A 20172-nucleotide genomic window follows, 5' to 3' on the forward strand; every position below is an offset into this window, starting at 1 on the left:
TTGATTGGGTCTGTGTTTAATTGGTATGCTGTGTCATACTCAAGAGGGATGCAAATGTGGCAGTTCATAAATATAGTTACGTATTCCTAGAAACCCAAAATTCGCTTGTCAGCAGTGGAAAGAGGCGTTACCTGTTGTGCAGCATTGTAAGTTTTTCAACATTGCACTATGAGCTGAAAGCATTTTCTTGCGATTTCCTTATTGATGTTTGATCTGACTGCTTGTAACTCTTTCACAGAAGGGATAAAAACGTTACCAGTCAGTGAGACTGGAACTGCGAACCGTAAAAGACGCTGTTTCACAGGTCAGCACGTTACCACAGAGCTGGCGAGGAGGTATGAGTCTCAGCTTCCTATTACGAGGGCAATAGTAACTAGAACTCGTAAACTGCTATTTAAAGGTCGAGATTAGTTGCGATTTCCACTTGCAACGACTTTCCTGGGCTGAAAACCGTAAATTTTCAATGTTTTGTTACCCTTCAAGCGATAATAACTCAGATTATTCAATGGAAATGACAGGTAAAATCAAGTGAACTTTGAGGCTTAATTCCGTGCACACCAGGAAGTAACTCGTCGATCACAGAGTTGCCAAACATACGTTGCCTTGTTGCCAAATCTCAGTTACAGTACCAGCAGGAAGGAGACGAACCGATGTGATCCTACAGCGGTCTGGGAAGTGACCATAGCTGGTGTCTCCAAGTCGCGGCTGCTACGGCCTGGAATACGTAATGCGTCTGATTCGCTTTCTGTAACTAGGTTTAGGGACTGGAGCGTAGTTACTAATAATACTCAGAACTGACTGCAAACTGAGCATCATAAATCAGCAACTCTCATTGTTGTTTTTATATTTCTTTCGTAAGTGTACTCAAAACGAAGAAAGTCATTCACAGGCGTTTTCGTGCCTCGCCGATAGTCGAGCACAACATACAAATAAAAATAAAAAAGAATGTGTGTGTGTGTGTGTGTGTGTGTGTGTGTGTGTGTGTGTGTGTGTGTGAGAGAGAGAGAGAGAGAGAGAGAAATAAAAAGCAATGAGAGAGATTGTAAAAAATTGTTGTAAAGAAATTGAATCATGGTATTTAAAGAAATCTTTCATTAAAATGACACGTTCCACATCATTACGAAATGTTGTATTCATGATCTATGGAACAAGAGTTAATCTAATGTAATCTAATGTAATCTTCTCACATCATATTGATGATTAGCCATGAAAAATCATGAATTACCGAAATTTTTGCCAATACCAGTAACCAAATCTAAACTGGACAATAAAAGACGACAATTTTTGTAATAAACCGTGACTCCTATCAAGACCCTTTCGTCCCTGTTATCTAACCACGAAAGATGTCTGATATACCTCCATTCTGAAGTAACAAAGTGTGCATGCATTTAAAGATGAAGTGCATGATGTGAAGTTCTGTGACGAAGATACGAACCCAACACGTAATCCGATTGTTAACTAAGAAAAATCAAATGTTACGTATCGGTTTTTCTTACGAGCCGCTAGGTGTCTGAATCTAAAATAAGGATACAAACTTTTGTGCCTAAGCGACAATCGAACTGCACACCTACCGTGCATCCACGAATATAGCTTAAGTATCAGTTGCCTACTCATGAACAGTAAGATGTGTGCGTGTTTGACCAGAAATAACGACACCTGTTGCGATTGTTGGCAACACATGAACAGACATTGAAATTGCGCGTTAATTTTCACTAGCAGGTGGGTGTGCACTTGATAAAGCTAGAAATGACATTATGAATATTTTTGTACTGGATCAGGTTTCAGACCCACATACTTACCTTTGGAGGAGACCTAGAGAAGATTGCAGTCTTGGGAAAAGGAACGAAATGACTGAACTACTGTTCCGAGAGAGTCAGATCCTCGAAAGAGGAGATACGAATTCGAATCACAGTCCAGCACCAAATGTTTAAACGTCTCTAGTTCAATCAAGTACAAGTAAAATAACAGCCCTGTCCCTTTAAATGGCTATCGGTTCATCAAATAAAATAAAATTTTCTAATGTAAGTAAGCTTACTGGCGACTGTATTTCTCGTTACCATGACTTCCGCTGTGTCATTTCCCAACGTAAACCGGCTCTGCCTAGTTGGTAATGAAGGAACGTGATGTTTAATGCGGATTCTGGATTATAACGTCTTTCTCTTGAGGTTACCAGAGGTAAAATAAATCTGTTTGTGCCTCTTAAAAGTAAATGCCTGAACCCACGCATTGCACCTGTGATAGTTCGTTCCACCAGACCATTGTGGCCACATTACCCAGCCCCAGGAGTGTGCTGTAACGGATGATGTGCTTAGCTTACAAAAGTAGTCACCGGTGGAAAAAATGCGAGTCTATTAAATGGTCAAGTAGAAGCAAGCTTCTGACGCAGAGATTATGCTATTCTCATGTCAGCAGGATGTAAAGACTCTTCTAGGCATCATAGGCTGGATGTGAAGCCATTTTGATTTTTCACAAATTCAACAAATTTCTTAGTTCGAGAAAATCCACTGTGAAGCGTGCAGTTGCCGGATAATTCGATTATTACTGTTATTATTAATATCATTTTATTCATACCGCTGCTGTAACACAAGTGCTTGAACATCATTTAATGCCTTTTGGTCACTATAGAAGTAGTTTCCCAAGAACAGGTTCTTTCCCTGTCTACGGAATCCTTTTCATGTTAATATCAAACACCAGCAATTACTCGTAGATGACAATAAAACTAAAGTAATTGACGAAGACGTTACTTGGTAACACAAACGCATTGCCTTTCTTCATTTACTTTCGCCTAGAAATGGCTATCGAGTACTGACAAACCAAAAGGCAAGAGATCTTACTGCCTTCCGATATACGTTGCTGTCAGTTCTGACACATGATTTGGTCGACATGACCTGTTTCAAGTTGTGTATGACAGACAGTGTTTTAGAAAATCTGTTGTTTCCCTTTGCAATAAACAGAAGTATTTTCATTCTAAGCTGTCCAAGTACAAAATTTTCGCAATATTAGTTCAAATTTAATATTCGCTTCTATAATGTAGGAAAGTATTTCACAGTCGCAAAACTCGCATCCGAAAGTTGACCTTACACTTAGTCGCTGACCATAAATTCTAGCTCAGAGTGACGCCAGTTTAAATAACCTAATGTAGCGAAGACTGTTTGCCAGTGCTCTTTCGCCCCGGAAAATACGCAATTCACTCATTTGGCTCCATGAGTACACTGTAACAGTAATTTCTGTGTGAAATTTTTCAGTATGCTTTCGCCTTCCAACCGGCAAAATACGGAAGAGTACGGCCGGTAAACAATTCACAAACCACGATTTAGTGCCGATAAGACGATTTCTTTAAACATTGTCGAAGCTGAGGGAATTTAGTTTCTGCTTAAATAGTCTTAAGCAGCAACGTTCACAGATATCTCAAATAGGAAAAAGCTGAATATCCAGGTACGAAGGTTGTAAAACAAACGTCCCACAGTTTGTGTCAGGTTGATCTTTTCGTCTGATAAAACTGCTTAAGTATTTTGTCTAAGAGGTATCACAAGTAGTATCCCTGTAGCTATGGGAATCATTGGTTGAAAACGAGTTTAACACCAATGGGTACAGTGCTGCTACATTTTCAAAATTATTATCAACCTAAGTCTGAGTTCATCCACAAACTGAGGCGTATTTGTAATATTGAAGCTAGACTGTGTATCCTTGTCTTCCTTGAGTGGTCATTGGAAGGCGTTTACACACACGTATACAATACTATGGATACTTCGAACGCTATGGTTAACGTTGCTCTCATAAACTACTTTTTTTAAAATTCTTCTGTGCAATATGTGTTGTAGATACAGTCTCAGACCAAAAAATTGACCGCCGAGTCGTTCACGTAAGGTGGACAATACAGTCGTGCTCCTCTCAGAAATCTATGTCCGGCAATATGCTCGATCTGGCAACATATAGACTGCGGCACTTCCCAGAGGAGGTCTTCACTCCGGTCTTAGTACATTACTCTTGACTACGACCGTAGTCTTGAGCTAAAACGCGAGACCAGCTAATATGATATTGTAGATTCGCTTGAATTACACTCATAGCTTCAGCACAGAGAGGAAAGAGGCGATAAAAATTTTGTCGATATGTGCTTTCGGTCGCCAGACGTCATATTAGCTGGTCTCGCGTTTTACCTCAAGACTACGGTCGTGTTCCAGCGGCGGTATGAATAAAATGATATTAAGAATAACAGTAATAATCGAATTATCCGGCAACTGCACGCTTCACAGTGGATTTTCTCGAACTAAGAAATTTGTTGAATTTGTGAAAAATCAAAATGGCTTCACATCCAGCCTATGATGCCTAGAAGAGTCTTTACATCCTGCTGACATGAGAATAGCATAATCTCTGCGTCAGAAGCTTGCTTCTACTTGACCATTTAATAGACTCGCATTTTTTCCACCGGTGACTACTTTTGTAAGCTAAGCACATCATCCGTTACAGCACACTCCTGGGGCTGGGTAATGTGGCCACAATGGTCTGGTGGAACGAACTATCACAGATGCAATGCGTGGGTTCAGGCATTTACTTTTAAGAGGCACAAACAGATTTATTTTACCTCTGGTAACCTCAAGAGAAAGACGTTATAATCCAGAATCCGCATTAAACATCACGTTCCTTCATTACCAACTAGGCAGAGCCGGTTTACGTTGGGAAATGACACAGCGGAAGTCATGGTAACGAGAAATACAGTCGCCAGTAAGCTTACTTACATTAGAAAATTTTATTTTATTTGATGAACCGATAGCCATTTAAAGGGACAGGGCTGTTATTTTACTTGTACTTGATTGAACTAGAGACGTTTAAACATTTGGTGCTGGACTGTGATTCGAATTCGTATCTCCTCTTTCGAGGATCTGACTCTCTCGGAACAGTAGTTCAGTCATTTCGTTCCTTTTCCCAAGACTGCAATCTTCTCTAGGTCTCCTCCAAAGGTAAGTATGTGGGTCTGAAACCTGATCCAGTACAAAAATATTCATAATGTCATTTCTAGCTTTATCAAGTGCACACCCACCTGCTAGTGAAAATTAACGCGCAATTTCAATGTCTGTTCATGTGTTGCCAACAATCGCAACAGGTGTCGTTATTTCTGGTCAGACACGCACACATCTTACTGTTCATGAGTAGGCAACTGATACTTAAGCTATATTCGTGGATGCACGGTAGGTGTGCAGTTCGATTGTCGCTTAGGCACAAAAGTTTGTATCCTTATTTTAGATTCAGACTCCTAGCGGCTCGTAAGAAAAACCGATACGTAACATTTGATTTTTCTTAGTTAACAATCGGATTACGTTGTAACCTCCCCACAACATTTTCTATAAAATAAAATAACTATGTTTATTATTAATGGAGCCACAGCTAAGTGTGACCTTCCCACAGAAATTTTAAAAAACAATATTTATTAGAAATGGTGCCACAGCTAAGTATAAACTCCCCACAAGAATATTAATGGCAAAGACAATTAAATGAAAGCTCGCTATCTGACTCAAGTACAAGTTCCCATTAAATAATGAACGCTAATCCCATGATAATGAAACTGTAATGATAACCTAAACTCAATTCAACCGAAAAGTCGGTGTTTGCCCTGTGCGAAACGAGAATAAATTTCTTACCTTAGTGAAACTGCATGTCAAAATTCTGCTCTTATTGTTCTCTGGTGCTTGCATGAAAAGCATTGGAAGTACCTTTTAAAAATCTTTGTTAAAAGGAAATGGAAGGAAATTTGAATGATTGTCTCTAAAATTGCTTTTACATCAAAATTATTATTGGGGGCGATTTTTGAAAGTTAAATTACAATGAGTGTTCGTTACATTATCTGATGAGCGCAAAGCTGCATGATTATTTATTTAAATAAATTATACCTCGTCCTGAATCTCGACCATTGCGATGCCGACGCCCGCCGACTGCTCTCCGCTACTGCTAGCAACCGACTCCAAGCACTACTGAGGACTGACTACTGCAGACTGACTGACTGCTCGCTACTGCGAGTCGAGCGCAACTGCTCTGGTCAGAGATTCTACAATGTCTCAGCATCGCTGCCGCACAACATACGTGTTTCATAACCCTCCACTGGGGGGGCAAAAATTTGGCAGCGATGGTGAGTCATTTGGACTTGCCATCGTAACAAATTTTTCCTTTAATTAACAAAATATTTAGATGTATCACATGAATTAAATGTTGTGCGCATGCACCGATTACAAAACATTACAGACAAGACAAAATATAAGTACAAAACAAATCAGGAAAATGTATATACAAATTATTTGACAGATAATAAAGTGTACACACACTGAAAAATTCTTTAGCAGTTTCATCATGTTGACAAGTGTCATGAGTGCACATGCACTGCAGTGGAGAACATATCAGTAAAAGACGAAATGTATATACAAGAGTAACAAATGACATAAATCATAAAAGGTATACAGAATGAACACAAATCATATCGAAAATTGAGAAGAGTGCACAGGCACTGTAGTTCAGTTGAAAACATATTCACATAAGTGCACATGCACTGAAAACTTTTGAACATTTTTATAACAAATAAACGCAAGAGTAGAAAAAAATCATCAAATCACAAAAAGTATATACAATATAGATGACAAGAGTGCACACATACTGCACTTCAAAACAAATCGAAAATGTCTTTAGTATTTTGACAACAAATGGCAAAAATCATGTCGACAAGTGACACAAGTGTACTCGCACTAGAGTTCAACAAATCGAGAAAAAATGTATAGGCCATTAACATAAATGGTGTTAGTAAAAATTGATTTTCACTATTAGGATAGGAAAAGAAAGGATTGCATCATGGTTGTAGCACTTTAGTTTGCACATAGCTGCACTGAAAGTCCATATCTTTCCACAGAATCACAACTAAGTGATACAATCTGCAGTTCCGTTCCCAGAAGTATTTATCAGCTTATCAAGACAGTGAAACGTCGTAGTAGTATTCCATACTATCATTTGGCAGTATACCAGGTACATCAAACAGTGGGACCAGAATAACGTCTTCATCGGTTACGGTGGTGGACAGCATGTCGTGTCAACACCACGCTCTTAAGAGGCGGCACACAGTGCTCCATAACAAAGTCTTGATTAGTGATTACATAAGTAGTTTCTTCGCCTACAGTGGTGGACAGCATGTCGTGTCAACACCACGCTCTTAAGAGGCGGCACACCAACGTAGAATTAGTGCAAAAACCAAATATAGTGCTCCATGATAATGAGGATGGACAGGACAAATGGATGTTACAATAATTTCAGGTAGTTAGGTCAGAAGGTGAAGGACATTAACTAACACACAAGTCTTGATTAGTGATTACATAAGTAGTTTGCGGTATCCATACTCTAGTCATTGAACATTTCTGTACCATGAATGTAGTATTACAGAAAAATGTTCATTAATTAATTTAAAGACAAGAGTGGTAATCAATCGCCATCAAGTATTGAGTATTACAAAACATTTTTCCTCATTCAAATGACATATTTACAAGTAACTATTAACATTCAGTGGCCTAGCAACTTTCGATTAGTACAAAATATTTATCATCATTCAGTATTAATATGGGAAGTCATCATTGAAAACACTAACAAAACGTTAAGTTACATTAATTATTGGCACTCAGTGGCCAGCAAGTATTGAATAGTATAAAACATTATTCATCATTCAGTATTCTTCATATCATTAAGAAATCATTATTAGAAAAATCAGTTAATTACAGTCATAGCATTAATAAACATGGGCATTATAAGTTACATTAATTATGGGCACTCAGTGGCCAGCAAGTATTGAATAGTACAAAACATTAGTAGCATTAATAAGCATGGGCATTATAAGTTACATTAATTATGGGCACTCAGTGGCCAGCAAGTACTGAATAGTACAAAACATTAGTAGCATTAATAAGCATGGGCATTATAAGTTACATTAATTATGGGCACTCAGTGGCCAGCAAGTATTGAATAGTATAAAACATTATTCATCATTCAGTATTATTCATATCATTAAGAAATCATTATTAGAAAAATCAGTTAATTACAGTCATAGCATTAATAAGCATGGGCATTATAAGTTACATTAATTATGGGCACTCAGTGGCCAGCAAGTATTGAATAGTATAAAACATTATTCATCATTCAGTATTATTCATATCATTAAGAAATCATTATTAGAAAAATCAGTTAATTACAGTCATAGCATTAATAAGCATGGGCATTATAAGTTACATTAATTATGGGCACTCAGTGGCCAGCAAGTATTGAATAGTACAAAACATTAGTAGCATTAATAAGCATGGGCATAATAAGTACTCTCATTACAATAGATAGTGGCAATTATGTTTTGGTATCATTAAGAAGTCATTATTCAAGTGACATACTATTCAGAGCTGATCAGTGTTATTCAGAATTATCATAAACTAGTGACATTATCTGGGACTGTTAATACATTTTGTTTTTTCTGCTAGCAATGCATTGCTTTGGGTAATTATAAGGGAAAGCAAGAAGAAATGAGAGAAAAAATTGCTTCTAGGTTGTTCCTATAAATGAAAAGATTGTGTAACGTCATTCGTCATGAGTCAGCTGTAGCAAGGTTATCACATTTATAAATGATAGACACAAGTGGGTAAAAAAAAAAAAAAATGCAAGTACTAGAACAGGTATAATAGGTAACAAGTTTAGTAAGTATCATAAAAAGCTTCTCCTGAAAGAAAAATACAAAATGGATTATTGAGCTGAAAGAAGAAACGCAGACTATGCTAAAAAGTAGTGAACTTCGAATTAACAGGTAGTGAAATGTGTATAAAAAATATGTGTTCCATGGCTGTCCTTTCCAAAACCTTCAGTCATCCTACTACGCAATATAACACCTGCTGTCAAAGTAAACTGCAACAAATACTTAAATAACTACATAGCATAAATACATAACTTCAACATTATCCTCATCTGTAAAGAAAAAACTTCATTATTCATATCATCATAACTTCATCATTATCATCACCTGTAAACAAAAACTTCATTATTCATAGTACCATATTCTTCATCATTGTTCATTATCAGCATTCATTATCATCTGCAAAAATCATTTCATTATTCATCACACAACTATTCCTAATCCCTAGCATATTTCATCACTTAAAACTAAAATGTGTAGTTCTGTCTGACAGCTTGCATCAATCGCTTTGTATTCTGAAAGAAAAAATTAGTTAAGACTGCTATTCTGCGATGTGTATAGTATATTCTGGTTAATGCTTGTTAATTCTGATCCATTTACTCGTCCTCATTAGCTTATTGCATCTTCTTTCGTTTATTCCATAGGTGAAATTCCCACTTCTGTTTAATTCATTTCCTGTACGCATCATTTATTTCTGAAATTGATGAACAAAGATTAATGTCTTGCATTTAAATCATATACCCATTAAATAGTGACTGGTTAATGGTGACTCAATTAAGCATACAACATAACATGACAGAAAACGTAATATCTCAAAGCACAGACAGTGTTTAAAGGCAAAAGGTGTATAGAGAATATCGTAATGCAGCAGCAAAAAAGGAAAATGTAAAACAGTCACGATGTTGAGATATCACAAGGCAAAATGTCAAAGTCAAATGGTGTGTGTTATACCTTAACTAGTTCACAGTGCATACAAACAAAACATGAAAACAATCGTACATACATAAGAAAGACAAAATGTGACATTCGTTGTGTTCAGCTTATATGTAGTGTAGTTAATAGATGCGATAATTAAAGACTTCAATGGAGAGAGAATTTGATAAAATTAATGCGTCATTATAGAGAATTGCATAATTATTCATAAAATGCGTAAGTTCATCTGAAAAAATGCACGGTCTAGTGTGTAACGACAAGAAGAGCGACCTGCTAACCTTACCTTGCCGGGCACTTGCCAAGAAAAAATACGATAATCATCAGTAATTAGTCATGTGAATATAATTGCATAAGTGGTCATAAAATGTGTAAATTCATCTGAAAAAATGTGCACGTTCTGATGTGTAACGACAAGAAGAGCGACCTGCTAACCTTACCTTGCCGGGCACTTGCCAAGAAAAAATACGATAATCATCAATAGGTAGTCACATAAATGTAATTGCATAAGTGGTCACAAAAATGTGTAAGTTCATCTGGAAAATATGCACGGTCTGATGTGTAACGACAAGAAGAGCGACCTGCTAACCTTACCTTGCCGGGCACTTGCCAAGAAAAATACGATAATCATCAGTAATTAGTAATGTCAATATAATTGCATAAGTGGTCATAAAATGTGTAAACGGCCTCATAGCATGTTACATCGTAAAGTGGTTTCATTCGATAAAGGGTTTAATGTTTGACACATGATGGTTGCCTTTCGATTTTCTGGTTCTCAGAGTTTCGACGTGTACAACATTGGGGTGAGGAATGCTGCGAATCCGATATGGACCTGCGTATAGAAGTTCAAATTTACTGCACTTACCTTTTAATTTGCTGGATAAATAGTGTGTACGTACTAATATCTTCTGTCCAACGTGAAAGTCTCGGTGTCTACAAACCTGTTTTTGCTGTCTTCTCCGGCGCTCTGCGGCACGTTTGATGTTGTTCAGCGCAATGTCAATTATTTCGTGGTGTCGTAATCGACGAGATGTAGGAAAATTTACTAACTCTTTGATTTTGTTGGGTGGTTCAACGTTTTTCAGTATAACAGACGGAGGTAGCATAGTGGATTCATTTGGAATGGAATTAATTACATCTTGGAATGAGTGTACGTGTGTGTCCCAATTAACATGTCTTTTGTGGCAGTATATTCTACACAGTTTACCAATTTCTTTCATTAGTCGTTCACAAGGGTTCGAAGAGGCGTGGTACTTGGATATATAAATCGGAGAAATGTTTCTAGCTCGTAACATGCGTGTCCATATGACAGAACGAAATTGTGATCCATTGTCAGAAATTACTTTCATCACATGCCCTACATGAAATAAGAAATGCTTTACAAATGCTTTCGAAACAGTTTTAGCAGTAGCTCTGCGTAACGGAGTGAAGGTAACAAATTTTGAAGCGAGTTCAACAGCGACAAAGATGTAGCAAAAACCTCTATTAGTTCTCGGAATTGGACCAAAAATGTCTACTGCGGCCATATGTCTTAATTTAACAGGTACAATGGGATATAATGGAGGAATGTGTGAAGTGGTGTCAGACTTAGCTTTCTGGCAAATTTTACATGACGCTAAAACTCGTCGTATACGTTTTTCCATGTTTGAAAAATAACAGTTCTGTCTCAGTATAAGAAAACATTTTCTTGCTCCATAATGTGCGTAGCTTAAATGAGTGTACCAGATTAATTTGTTAACCAGTTCGTCAGGAATGCATAATAACCAATTGTTACTATCTGGATGAGAGCGGCGAAACAGAATGTCATTGCGTACAGTGTAGTGGTTTCTAATCGTAACATTATTCTTATCTTGCCAAAGGTGTTTAATTTCTTTCCACACATTGTCTTTACTTTGCTCTCGTGCTATGTCCTGTAATGACGATGAAATAAAATTTTCAAATGCAACTTGTTGAATGTACATGACGCTGAAATTTGCTTTGCAGAAGTTGGTTGCTACGTCTTGCTGATTGTTGCTGAGAGAACGAGAAAGTGCGTCTGCTATAACATTTTGTGTGCCGGGAATGTAAACAATCGTAAAATTAAATTCCTGTAAATACAGTTTCCATCTGCTTAATCTATCATGAGTAAATTTAGCTGAAAGTAAAAATTGTATAGCTCTGTGATCTGTGTAAACGGTGGTATGTCTGCCATAAAGAAAGTGCCTAAATCTCGTAAAAGCCCATACAACACATAATGTTTCTAGTTCAGTAATGGAATAATTTCGTTCAGCAGGTGACAAAATGCGGCTTGCAAATGCGATGTTTTTAATTACTGTAGAACCATCTTCTTCAATTTCCTGAAAAATGTGTACGCCTAAAGCTGTGTTGGAACTGTCGGTGGCAATAGAAAAATTTCGAGTAAGATCTGGGTGCGATAAAAGTGGAGCATTCAACAAAGCATGTTTCAAATAACATTCTCATGAACAAAATTCTGCGTGTCAATAAGTATTGCTTACGTTACTGGAATAGGCTACCTGTACTGTGTCTGGTCAAATTCTGTCGTACGTGCTGTTATTTACGGGACGATGCTGTGGTATTTTGACTATTTAAACTGTTCTGTTATTTCTTACTGACGTGTTACGCTATAAATGACACCTGTTGTCTGTTTCATTCATGATTATGTGTTGTTGCTGACATTCTTGCTGCTGAAAAGATCGACTGTTATTAAATGTACGCTGAAAAATTGTGCTCATTAATTTTACGTCTATCGTGATAGTCATTTCTATACGGCGCATTACGATACGAGTGTAAATAGTGTGTTGTCTGTACGTAGTTATTTCTTTGCTGCTGTGTGTTACAATTTGTTGTAGCTGGGACTATACGTGCACGCGGCGAAACATTAAAGCTTGGTTGACCTTGTAGACTGCATTGTTGGTTAGGTATACTAAGCGGCTAACTTTCATGTTATTGTGGTCAAAAACATCTATTGTTACAAAAATGTGGTTGCGACTGCTCAAAATTTTGTACATACTGATGATTAAAATTTTATCTGATATTAAAATTACGGCGGTAGTTCTGCAGTGCCTAATGAAAATTGTCACTTTCGGTAAAAATTTGTCATATCCGGTTTTCATTACATTTTTCTTAATTCTAGGTAGAGCAAAAGTTAAAGAGCTGTTTTGATAGATATAAAGGATAGTAGAAGAGAAGGCAGCAGTGCAGAAAACTAAAGATGAAACAGCACTACAGCAGCTCGGGGCCCTATGCTCGCTACGGCACATATTCATTAAAGCGTAATGAATCCCCTGAGGTCTATTACGCGCTGCAAATAAATTTCAGCTTTTGTGTTACAGGCAATGTCGGTAAAAATTCAGAAATAAATTGCTGTATCCATGCTAATTGTCGTTTCTGTATTACACTCAATGCTGATGAAAATACAATGGCAAATTGTCGTATCAGGTTCAAAGTTAGTTTCTGCATTACAGGTAATAGTGGTGAAAATACAAACATAAATTGTCTCATACAGTGCAAATCGTGTATCTGTGCTCTGTCATTATTAAATTCCTTACACTTTCTTACGGATAAAAATTGCTCGTAATCTACGTTCTCGCCACTGAATTTGAGAACACGTTCAGTTTTGTGTGTGAATCTGTTTGTCTGTGTCATTTCGGATTTCAAATTGCGTATCTTTTCAGGTTTTAAGTCGCGTAGCTTTTCGGATTTTAAGTCGCGTAGTCTCTGTAAATTGCTCACATTATACGCGCTACGTGACTCTGACAAATGCTCCCAACGTGGCAGATTCTGTGACGTATTGGTGACTGAAATAGTTGTTAATTCTGTTACTTTAATATTTTCGTCAATTTGGTTGTTCTGGCGTTCACTTTTATTATTGACTTCCGTATTCAGAGTGTGTGAAACTTCCACTGACTCTAAATTAAACTCGTCGTGTATCTGTACTGCGTTTTTAGGGCATTGTTCAGTGACTGCATTAACTTCGTCTTTATGTGATTCTGTTGTGCCTACACGTGCACTACTTAATTTTTGTGCAACAGTGCCAACTTCTTTATTACTGTTTTTAGCACAAGCCTTAGTATTCACACGTAATGGTTCTTTAATGTCCTGACATTGCACGGTAACAGCTGTACTCTGTTCACTAACTTGTTTGTTCCGTTCGTTAAGGTTATCTTGTTTTTCGTTCGTCAGATTGAAACTTTCATTAATTGTTTCGCTAAGTTGTTTGAAATAGTTGTCGAACATTTCATTCCTCTGTTTGAAACTTTCGCTAAGTTGTTTGAAGTGGTTGTCGAAACTTTCATTAAGTTGATTAAACATTTGTTGCAAGAATGCTATATGTTCAGCAGTAAGACAAGTGGTTGAAACGCACTGACTGTTAGTGAACACAGCATTGTCATCATTACACTGCGTGTCACTAGTACTATTGATCACGTTGTTTAAGTCGGTAATTTCGTTCATGATACCTCGCGATACACTATTCACAGTCTTTCGCGGCATTTTCACAATAGTCACAATTAATCACAAAACAAATAAACACAATGCAAAATCAATACACAAATACAACAGAGCAACGAATTGCCGTTGACCTGTAGAAAGAAAGTCACAAGATTAGTAAAAGCGTTGCGCCAAATCCTAATTATATCTAAGAAATAAGAGCAGATATCTGACTGTTTTTCAAAAGATTCTCACGAAATACGATCCTGGACTGGGTGTCGCCAAGTGTAACCTCCCCACAACATTTTCTATAAAATAAAATAACTATGTTTATTATTAATGGAGCCACAGCTAAGTGTGACCTTCCCACAGAAATTTTAAAAAACAATATTTATTAGAAATGGTGCCACAGCTAAGTATAAACTCCCCACAAGAATATTAATGGCAAAGACAATTAAATGAAAGCTCGCTATCTGACTCAAGTACAAGTTCCCATTAAATAATGAACGCTAATCCCATGATAATGAAACTGTAATGATAACCTAAACTCAATTCAACCGAAAAGTCGGTGTTTGCCCTGTGCGAAACGAGAATAAATTTCTTACCTTAGTGAAACTGCATGTCAAAATTCTGCTCTTATTGTTCTCTGGTGCTTGCATGAAAAGCATTGGAAGTACCTTTTAAAAATCTTTGTTAAAAGGAAATGGAAGGAAATTTGAATGATTGTCTCTAAAATTGCTTTTACATCAAAATTATTATTGGGGGCGATTTTTGAAAGTTAAATTACAATGAGTGTTCGTTACATTATCTGATGAGCGCAAAGCTGCATGATTATTTATTTAAATAAATTATACCTCGTCCTGAATCTCGACCATTGCGATGCCGACGCCCGCCGACTGCTCTCCGCTACTGCTAGCAACCGACTCCAAGCACTACTGAGGACTGACTACTGCAGACTGACTGACTGCTCGCTACTGCGAGTCGAGCGCAACTGCTCTGGTCAGAGATTCTACAATGTCTCAGCATCGCTGCCGCACAACATACGTGTTTCAACGTGTTGGGTTCGTATCTTCGTCACAGAACTTCACATCATGCACTTCATCTTTAAATGCATGCACACTTTGTTACTTCAGAATGGAGGTATATCAGACATCTTTCGTGGTTAGATAACAGGGACGAAAGGGTCTTGATAGGAGTCACGGTTTATTACAAAAAATGTCGTCTTTTATTGTCCAGTTTAGATTTGGTTACTGGTATTGGCAAAAATTTCGGTAATTCATGACATTTCATGGCTAATCATCAATATGATGTGAGAAGATTACATTAGATTACATTAGATTAACTCTTGTTCCATAGATCATGAATACAACATTTCGTAATGATGTGGAACGTGTCATTTTAATGAAAGATTTCTTTAAATACCATGATTCAATTTCTTTACAACAATTTTTTACAATCTCTCTCATTGCTTTTTATTTCTCTCTCTCTCTCTCTCTCTCACACCCACACACACACACACACACACACACACACACACACACACACACACATTCTTTTTTATTTTTATTTGTATGTTGTGCTCGACTATCGGCGAGGCACGAAAACGCCTGTGAATGACTTTCTTCGTTTTGAGTACACTTACGAAAGAAATATAAAAACAACAATGAGAGTTGCTGATTTATGATGCTCAGTTTGCAGTCAGTTCTGAGTATTATTAGTAACTACGCTCCAGTCCCTAAACCTAGTTACAGAAAGCGAATCAGACGCATTACGTATTCCAGGCCGTAGCAGCCGCGACTTGGAGACACCAGCTATGGTCACTTCCCAGACCGCTGTAGGATCACATCGGTTCGTCTCCTTCCTGCTGGTACTGTAACTGAGATTTGGCAACAAGGCAACGTATGTTTGGCAACTCTGTGATCGACGAGTTACTTCCTGGTGTGCACGGAATTAAGCCTCAAAGTTCACTTGATTTTACCTGTCATTTCCATTGAATAATCTGAGTTATTATCGCTTGAAGGGTAACAAAACATTGAAAATTTACGGTTTTCAGCCCAGGAAAGTCGTTGCAAGTGGAAATCGCAACTAATCTCGACCTTTAAATAGCAGTTTACGAGTTCTAGTTACTATTGCCCTCGTAATAGGAAGCTGAGACTCATACCTCCTCGCCAGCTCTGTGGTAACGTGCTGACCTGTGAAACAGCGTCTTTTACGGTTCGCAGTTCCAGTCTCACTGACTGGTAACGTTTTTATCCCTTCTGTGAAAGAGTTACAAGCAGTCAGATCAAACATCAATAAGGAAATCGCAAGAAAATGCTTTCAGCTCATAGTGCAATGTTGAAAAACTTACAATGCTGCACAACAGGTAACGCCTCTTTCCACTGCTGACAAGCGAATTTTGGGTTTCTAGGAATACGTAACTATATTTATGAACTGCCACATTTGCATCCCTCTTGAGTATGACACAGCATACCAATTAAACACAGACCCAATCAAAATCTAAGTGAGTAGTATTTTACTAATTCGTGTCGATAGAGGCATGCTTGTGTACAGATACTTTCGTCGTAAGGTTATCATGGTTAGTTTTATTTCATTTCTTATAATACAGTGCACAATTTTCGTAAGGCTTCCTTCAGTGTTGTTAAAACAATAGTAAACATGAGAGAGACATTAATCATCAACGATATATGCGAATTCTCTGATGTTACCTATGACAGTCTGACAATACACATGCAGTTTATTGATTACATGCATGTAGAAAACTTGTTCTGAGTTAAAGCTGTCAAACAAAGTTTGAAGAAGACTAAAATATCACTACCACACGACGGCTAATGTAGAAAATACTTTTCTGACATATTATGGGACGATGCGCTCTCCCTGCACATCTTCGAGATGCATCTGCTGCCTGCTGTCTAACTACTGTGACATTTTGCTCTATTCAGGTTTAATAGTCCTTTTTCCACATGCGACTACTTTGGGTTGAGAAGTGAAGGGAATTATGTTCAAAGTTCCATTAGATTGATAACTTCAGCAGAGAGTAGAATTGCGTTTTAAAAAATGTAGCACTGAATGTATTCGAACTCGCGACATCTTATCTATGCTACAAGCTGACACGTAGCTACAACAGCTCCAGAGCTCGGCAACTATTCCTCCAGAACTTTTGGATTCCACAGCACTGTGAGATTATGCATATGGCCACGTCTTGACTTCTGAGAGACAAACAGTTACAGCTTTTCTTTTGGACTAAACGACGTTTTCTAGTAACAGATAGCGCAATAGAATAGCTCAAGTGGAAAGGAACACTTCCTACTTAAACTTCTGCATCCTACACTGTTGGCAGTTGTGTGTAGGTGGCAGTTACGTGATTTTATTTCTGTGATTACAAAATAGTCGAATGTATGCACTGGGTAGGCGAGGCAGCTAGTTCATGGTGATTCGGTCAACCAAGTAAATGAATTTACTGAACATGCTGCAAATTACTACAGGGAGCCTGTGTGTCAGAATTTTCATCCAGTGTGGCGCAACTGCGTTACGATAGAAAAATAACTCGCAGAGAAGAGGAATTCGTGGTCTGTCGGACGGATGGTAGGTTGTTATACCTATGGTCTGGGTTCGATTCCCACTTCTGTCAATGATTTTAGATAGGGACAGACAGATTCCATTCTCTCCTGGCTACACCAAGTGAAGGAGATATAATGGCTGCGTGGTCTGGAAATTCACATTAAAGATGATATTCCTTCTTTACCAAGTAGACGGTAGGTTGAACCACAATAAAGTCTGGAGTGGCGACATGTAGAAACTCTATTACCAGTAACCTTTCTTATACTAGTTATTTATTTCAAGTGACGACACTTATTCCATCTTTTATTTGAGCTTCTGTATGTCGATAAAATTGGTTCTGAACTGGGAATGCAACTCAGACCGCCCTTAACGCGGAATTTGGTCCCTTCGTGGCAATACAGCTCGGCTACAATTTGTTGTTTGTTCAAAACTGCAGATTCCTCAACACCTTCACATATTACGCGTGAATGGGATCGAATCCTGGCCCGGCACTAAAGATTTAATTATGTATTATCAATCTCTAGCATGAGAACACCTATCTGTTGGTGGATAATAATTTCGATTTTTAATGTATTTCATTCGCTGTCAACACTAACGATATCTGACGTTTTTAATTCCCAGTGATACACAGAACTATTTGCGAGATGACTGTAAGTTCAAGATGCTATTCTGAGCAGCTGGTGGAGAAAAATTCGGTAGCTGACGTCTCTTTGTGTGTAGTCAACAACGATATGTGTGTGGCTCTATTCCCAGTGAGCGCTGAACTCTTCGTCATATTATTTCAGTTCAAACATGCTCACATGTCACTGCTGGTGCAACAAACCCATATTTAACGTTCGTTTTCTCTAGAATATAACAGCGATAGGTGCCGGGTTGGAGTCCTGGGAAGGAAAAAATTAATGTTTCGTCTCGTCATTTCAGTTAAAACATCTAGCTACTGCCGCGAAATTCCGATATGTCACATTTGACTGTGCTTCGATAGCAATCCGATTAGGTTCCGGGTTCGAATCCGTGTTCAACACACAGCTTTACCTCACGGCATTTCAAGTAAGTTACTTGTGAAGAAGCAATATTTAACATCTCTCGTAGTTCGTTAACAGGGACAATAGATGCTGTGTAGGAATTCGCGTCTGTTAAAAATGTTTGCGTTATGCAATTTAAAGTTGATATTTGCTAACTGATACTGTCTAAATTCGAGGTATATCACTCTCTGTATGCCTAATCAGGAATGACTGTTAGTTTCCGTCAGTCACGAAATCTTTGCTTAGTCTGCATGAGCTGGGTTTGAATCCATATGCAGAACAAGACGGTTCGTCGTGTCATTTAATGTTCATACATATTCTCAACTAGCTGCTCGTGAATAACTTAAATTTTTAATGTCATTTTGTGTTAAATAGTTCAAATGGTTCATATGGCAAGCCGGCCGGAGTGGCCGTGCGGTTCTGGGCGCTACAGTCTGGAACCGCGCGACCGCTACGGTCGCAGGTTCGAGTCCTGTCTCGGACATGGTGTGTCTGAGGTCCTTAGGCTAGTTAGGTTTAAGTAGTGCTAAGTTCTAGCGGACTGATAACCTCAGAAGTTAAGTCCCATAGTGCTCAGAGCCATTAGAACCATTTCTGAAGTATACGAGTATTTACGAACAGTACAAGCAGGATTGCAGCGAACTGATCACTTAGTGCAACATGGAGTACCTGTGTAATTAGTCATTCCAGCTGCATATCTGAGGGTAAGATTTGTTAAGCATTTCATTGCAGAATTAATGTAATATCCGCACGATAATCTCTGCAGTCATACTTTATTAGGAGCCCGCGATTGGAGTACCATGTTCGTTAAATCGGATTACTCAAGCTGAGGCCAAATAAAGATAAGCGACGACGCCACAACACTATCTTTACTTAAGTAGGTAGTCAGCGCTAAAGTATGTGCGCCACCATTAACGTTACTGTAAGCAGTTTGACAACGTAACACCACCACAACTACTGACAACCTGAACCATTATCACGCAGTTGTGACAAATGGTTTAAATGGCTCTGAGCACTATGGGACTCAACATCTGTGGTCATAAGTCCCCTAGAACTTAGAACTACTTAAACCTAACTAACCTAAGGACATCACACACATCCATGCCCGAGGCAGGATTCGAACCTGCGACCGTAGCAGTCGCGCGGTTCCTGACTGAGCGCCTAGAACGCAGTTGTGACTCTCAGTGATTACAGGTTACTGATGTTTGTCAAGAATAGCGGAAAGCGCCTCTGAAGTTCCATTTGCATTACGACTAGCACGTGGCCGGCCGCGGTTGTCTAGCGGTTCTAGGCGCTCAGTCCGGAACCGCGCGACTGCTACGGTCGCAGGTTCGAATCCTGACTCGGGCATGGATGTGTGTGATGTCCTTAGGTTACTTAGGTTTAAGTAGTTCTAAGTTCTAGGGGACTGATGACCACAGATGTTAAGTCCAATAGTGCTCACAACCATTTTAACCATTTGACTAGGACGGAGAGAATGCTAAATAACAGTAATAGGTCACCCAGCGAAGAGTAGAGTCCACGTATTGTCTGAAG

This window comes from Schistocerca nitens, chromosome 6, assembly GCF_023898315.1.
Source record: "Schistocerca nitens isolate TAMUIC-IGC-003100 chromosome 6, iqSchNite1.1, whole genome shotgun sequence".
Taxonomy (NCBI): Eukaryota; Metazoa; Arthropoda; class Insecta; order Orthoptera; family Acrididae; genus Schistocerca; species Schistocerca nitens.